The 6,175-nt window shown below is 40.7% G+C and overlaps 1 long non-coding RNA gene across 1 annotated transcript in view; it reads left to right on the top strand.

Moving 5' to 3' along the window:
- Window positions 1–2,470, top strand: part of LOC103138862 (uncharacterized) — a 12,605-nt gene extending 10,135 nt beyond the window's left edge. Inside the window, exons 3-4 of the long non-coding RNA XR_476336.2 lie at window positions 1,293–1,481; window positions 2,209–2,470. This is a non-coding gene — a long non-coding RNA (uncharacterized LOC103138862). The remainder of the gene's footprint in view (window positions 1–1,292; window positions 1,482–2,208) is intronic.
- The last annotated feature ends 3,705 nt before the right edge of the window (window positions 2,471–6,175 follow it).

Below are 6,175 nucleotides of genomic sequence, written 5' to 3'. Positions count from 1 at the left end.
GGGGGGGGGCACATAAAATGACATGGTGGGCCACATGTGGCCCGCGGGCCTTGAGTTTGACACATGTGGTTTAAATTATATCAGTTTAAAGCTCCTCTGAGAAAACTATTGATCTCAGCTTAATGTTGGATTTAAACCTCTTATAGAGCATTTTCTGAGGGGAATCTGCTCATCAGCTGATTCTGTTCTTTAGAAGCTGAAGGTCCTGGAGTCAGAATGAAGCTGATTCCAGATTCACTTCATGTTTTATGGCCTTTGCCTGTAGTTGTATTAGTCAGTGTTGGGATGAACCGGTCATTAAATGTTGATGTCTCTTCATGAATGCGATCAAGCAGAGCGTCAGGGAGGCTGCGTTGGACGAAGGGAAGTCTGTTATTTCTGCTCAGACAGGAACTGGGAAATGATTTATTTTCAGTCTTTTAGTTTTGGTTTCTCAGCTGGATTTTTAGTTTTTGTTTCTTGTTTTATTTCTCGGTTTGTTCTGAGTTTCTTCTGGCAACTGCAAAAAAGATGTTATTTTTGTTCCTGTTAGGTCTGAGTTTGTTCTTACTGAATAAAAGATTTAATCATCACATGCCAGAGTGCTTGAATATGTTCACATCCTTTCACTTTCAACCTCCTTTTATAAAAATCCTAGAGTTTTAAAAAGTTGTTTGTTTTAATGTTCCTGTTAGGAGGAGCAGTTTAAATATGCAGCCACAGCCCTGCATGGATTTCTCCACATATTTCCCTCCAGAACTGTGACAGCATCACAGCATTAGCGTTAGCAGCAGCATCAATCTTTATCTTGTACAACCAGATAATTAGACATTAAGGACTTTAATAAGAAAGCTGTCGGTTTCAGTTCCTTTTTGTTCCCGTTGAAGCAGCTCATTTACTCTGTACCCTCTGTCTCTTTCTCACTAAACATTGTTACAAGAAAATGGGTTTCTGGTGAGATCCACATTTACCACTGAAGCATGAAGGAAATGTTGCTCCTGGTATTTAATAAATATCAGTTTATTAGGATTTGACTGTATTTTCTGCAAGTATCATTATTGAAAACTTTAATTTGACCAAATTTTTCTAGTAAGTTTTACATTTTTTGTTGCATATCTCAGTAAATGCATTTAGAAGTTATGCAAACATAAATGTAAATCTGTTGTTTTTATTGATTAATATGATGCAGGAAGCCCTGCAGCCTGACGCTGTGATGGCAAAATTATACCATGAAGTTTTCTGCTTTCTCCTCTAAATCTGATCCAAAGACTGAATTACACATTTCAAAAGTTCCCTTGGTCTCCCTGAAACAGCGACTCAGCAGTAACGGGCCGAACCCCGAACCGTTTGAGCCACCCCGCCTTCATCACACCCAGAGCTGAAAACGGAGCCATAAATCAGACGAGTTGGACTGCTGGCCGTCTGATTAGGATGCAATGAGGCCAGGATGACGATACGTTGAACCAAAGGTGTCCAACTCTCTCCAGTTCTCCAGAGGCCAGGTAATGAGCCAGTCCTTTGATTCATGTGTTTTGATGCAGGGTGAGGTCTGACTTCGGAAACATTAAAACTGCTGGATTGGAAGTTACTACGGCTACCAGGCTCCTCTCTGCACTGAAGAACAAACCATCAAAAACCTCCCAGGATCTCTGGACAAACTTAAAACCGCCAGGACGCATTCAGTCACACAAATTAGGAGCACACTGTCAGCCCCTTCAAGGCTTTCAGACCGTTCATATTCTCCATGTTTTTCATTTTACGTTGCCTTCTGCTTGCCTTTTATTTTATTTGAACAAACTTATTTTGTATCGCAGCTAAAAGTTGTCAATGAAAAAACCAAAATCCACTTTCTAACTGCCTAAACTCCAGTTCTCCACTGATATAGGTTGTTAATATGCTTGTTTTTTTTAACTCCTGGTTTTATGGCTGCTTGATGAATGAGATCTATTAACCCGACCCAGAGACTGATTGTGCTGTCACTGGACGGGACACACAGCCAGACTCAAACAGACAGTGAAGAATAGCAACTCTGTTTTCTGCCTGTCGTTCTGCTGCACTAATAGCGTCTATGTAGAAACCGATGGAGTAAAATCCTGATTGATTCTAATCATCCACAGCAGTTTTGAACTGAACATTTATTCCATTTATTGAGGTAATGTGTGTTTTAAGGTTTTGACATACTTAAGCAGCTCAGTTTGGTGATGCATCTGAATGAATGTGTTTGTACAGGAGGAGTAAAATCAACCCGATCTGCTGGATGTGGCCGAGCGGCTCTGTCCGTCATGAGAACCGGGTCGGGTCAAACCGCGTTCTGCTCATGGTGTTGACTTTTCTGTTGTGCAGAAAAGGTTAACAGATTCCAGGAGATAACCTCGTTTCCAGCTGCTACATTCATTAGCACAGTCAAGCAACTTTTACTTTCATTTGTAAAACTTGACCTGTGTTTATGCATACACCATAACCTAAAGTATAACTACTCAAAATGATTCCTCAGACATGGATGCATGAAGATTCATTCATTCATCTTTAAATAATAAAAACCTATTTTTAAATTCAAATCTTCCAATATGAAGAGTTTTTGTCTCAGATCAGTTAAATTGATTCCTTCTTTTAAACAGAAAATCAGGAGAAATGGAGCTGTAGAGAATAGAAAAGAGAACATGAACCTGATTGATGGACAAACCATTTAGTCGGTGTTTGACTGAAGCGTTTTCTGCTTTATGTCTGGACTGTTTACTCTGTCAGGATCAGGGAAACGTGCTGAGCTCATTTGGCAAATAGACGTAGTTGCTAATGATGTGTGTAATCCGCTGATCTCTGTGTTGACATACTGATGACAGTGACAGAGGGAGTCTGGAAGGTAATCAGTGAGTGTGGTCATGCAGGTCATCACTGGTTTTCATATTTCCTCCCAGGACTGAGCTGTAGGTCAGCGTTCAGAGTCTGGACCTCTTTCAGATTCACAGCTGCAAAGTCCAGTCAGCCCTTATAAAAAGAAAGAAATACAATGATATTTATGTAAAACAGGCCACGATGCACACCTTTAAACTCTCCTGCTCAGGTCAAATGTTTAGCGTATCACAATATCTTTGTGGATTTTTGGTCCACCCCCCCTGACAGGACCGGTGGAACCGGGCCTAAAACAGAACCAGCTAGGATGAATTCAAGCTAATGGCTGGAAGCTGAGGAGTTCATTACTGAGACCCTCAACACTGCCTGGTAATTAAAATGTGAAGATTTTTTTTCCCATCTTAAATTTCTCATGTGTCACATTAAATTTTCACTGATTTAAATCATATTAAAAAAATCCCCCCAGTCTTCAGACGATGTTTGGGTTTCAGAACATTAGGAGCTTCGCTGCAGATCCAGTGAATGTGGGAAAAACTGAGAGGTTTTAGGGTGAAAACCTGTTTTTGGAGAAAAGCAGAAACACGGGAATCAGCAGTTTGGCATCAAGTTAGTTGACATTTTAAAATGAAATCTGTCAGAACAATCCTGTTCTCCCATAGAGGAGCGTAATGGTAACGACCCTTTGAGTTCCTGGGGACAGGAAAACGTAATCCAAGCAGCTAATCCAGCTAATCCAGACCTGATATCAGGTGATTCTTCTGTCAGGAACACAGAGGGAAAGTGTCCTGCCGTCTCCTGGTCCTAACAGAGTCATTGTGGTTACAGAAGGCGATTAGTGCTGCCCGGCGGTTCTTCCCTGTGATCCAATGACTGACTTTCACATCTTCCTTATCGTTCCCACTCAGACCGCCACAGACGGGCAGACGGATGAGATGAGATGAGCCGTGAAGAAGCCTTGTTAATGTTGCAGAGATGGTTATCGTGTTTGGTTTTCCATCAGCAGAGGTTGAACGATCGTTCTGATGGATGTTATCTGTGTGAGATAACATCCTGCCTCCTCTAAACTCTGTTTTATGTTGAGCTCAGATTAATTTAAACTCAAATCAACACTTTCAGCCTCTTGCTCCAGGGTCTGGATGGAAAGCTGGGCATAACTTGAAGGCTCGTCTGTAATCGGGACGTAAAGCAGCACAGCCTGAAGACAAACCTGAGCTCTGTTATTTATGGTAGAACGATGCTTTTCTTATGAATTATTTTCTAATGTAATGTTTCTGGCTCAATTGAAGAAGAAACGTCTTTAGAGAATGAGATGTTTCTGATAGGATTGAAATAATTAATCATGATTAATCGATTATTGAAATAATTGTCAAATCATTTTCTGTTCTGCAGAAAATGTCCAAGAGTTCAGGACAGTTTTATTCCCAAAGGCTCCTCTGAATGCTCCAACTTTGGTAAATATCATGGGAGACTGTAAGTTGTTTTATTTGTTGTCCAATAGTTAACAGCAGTGCTGAAAACTATTGGACTTACTGAGATTTTGTTAATAAAAAAAATATTTCTCTATTTCCAAAGAAAATATTCTCGAAAGTTATTTTTTCTCAGTTTTATCAGTGCCACTGTAATAATATGTCCATCTAAACCTTCTCAAATGTTTTCAGGTTCCTGCATGTAAACGCTGCAGCGCCTGAGCAGCTCCAGTCTGCTGATCATTAAGAAATCGATTCCCTCGGTTGTTTCTTCTCCTCCTGTCTAATCTCACTCACTTCCGTTTGCTCTGCTGTGCTTCAGTTGATTTTAATCGGGTTGATTTTACTCCTCCGTGTCGCTGTAATGCACTGGCCTCAGTAATAAGAGCCGTGACTGCTCTGTGTCTGGGTCAAAAGGTCAGGAGATGGGAATCCTGCTCTCACTGCTGTTCTTCATCATCTGCCTCTCCTAATCTCTTCCTCCAACACATTTTATTCAGCTTCAGTAAATATCTGCTGTGGATAATAAAACATGTTTTGTGACAACTGGTCCTTTCACATTTTCTGAAGGAAGAAGCCGCAATGATCTCATGTCAGGATCATTATTGGAAGCAACTTATTGAACGGATGCCGACTAAATGTTTTACTCACTTTAACTGTTTTTATTGCTACAAGAAGAACAAACCAGTTCATTGAATGAGAATATTTCACTAAGGGAAACATATTTAGATGAATGACACTCAGGGATGTTTTCTTTTCTTTTTGCTGTTGAAGCTGTTGCTGAACTGCAGACCTTCGTTTTATCCCAGCAGCTCTTAGACTCTAGGATACGTCTCACTGTTTTTGTCTGAAGTTCAACTAAATAAGGTTCACTTAGCGCCACAAATTCTCCATGACTTCTTGACAAAGGACAGTTTATAATTTGTGATAAAACGGCTACTAAAATAATTGTGTTGTTATTAAATAATCAGTATTTCTATTTATTTTTTAAAGTTTTCAAATAAAGAAAATCTAACGTTTGTGAAAATGAGAATAAAGACATTTTCTTTTGAAAGTTGGTTGATATTTGTGACTCTGGCTCTAGAAGCATCACTGCTCCCAAAACACTGTTTACATTCCTGCTGTTATTTGCACAATTCCTCTTATTTCTTCCAGCTTTAGATGTACATTTCACACATCTTTTTTACTCAGAACATGTTGTTTTAGTCGCTGCTCTGTGTTTTCAGACTGTAAACTTTCCTTTACTGCACAATACCTGCATATTTTCCAAAAGATTATTTTATTCTGACATAGGAACCTGATCTTCTAATTTATTGAATATTTCTGTAAATGTCAAGTAATTCTCACTTCTCCTCCCTCTAAGCTTGTTTCAGTGCTAACATTCACACTGAAATCGATGTGAGTCATTTTCTTCCCTTTGTCCTTTGAAGTCTTTTGTTGTTTCCTGATGGTGGATCTGAGCAGGCGGTCGGTGAGATGATGAAGCCCAAACGGCCGATGGGACGGGTCGGTGGCCGGCGCAGCAGGAGCAGCTGCAGCAGCTGCTGCAGCAGATCTTTTCACTTCATCACAGCCTGGAGAATCTCTGAGGTTTGCCACAGGGACCTTTGACCTCTGCGCCCGTCCTTCCTGTTGCCACCACTGTCTAAAGCTGCGTTTATGGATGCATCAGGAAACTTTATCTTTCTGATCATCTGAGGTGTGCAGCATTGTTTGCTCACAGCCAGGACTGTCCTCGATAGTCACAGAGTTCAGGTTTCGCTGCCACCTGGATGAATGATGGCTGATCCTCTAATGGCGTTTAAAGGAGCTTCCCGCAGTGGGAGCGTCAGCAGCCAGCATGTGGTGCCCTGCTGTTCACTAACGGCTGAATGGGAAAG

The sequence above is a fragment of the Poecilia formosa genome, unplaced genomic scaffold (assembly GCF_000485575.1).
Source record: "Poecilia formosa unplaced genomic scaffold, Poecilia_formosa-5.1.2 Scaffold55, whole genome shotgun sequence".
Lineage (NCBI taxonomy): Eukaryota > Metazoa > Chordata > Actinopteri > Cyprinodontiformes > Poeciliidae > Poecilia > Poecilia formosa.
Note: the sequence above shows the minus strand (reverse complement) of the source record. Positions and strands in the feature narration are given on the sequence as shown.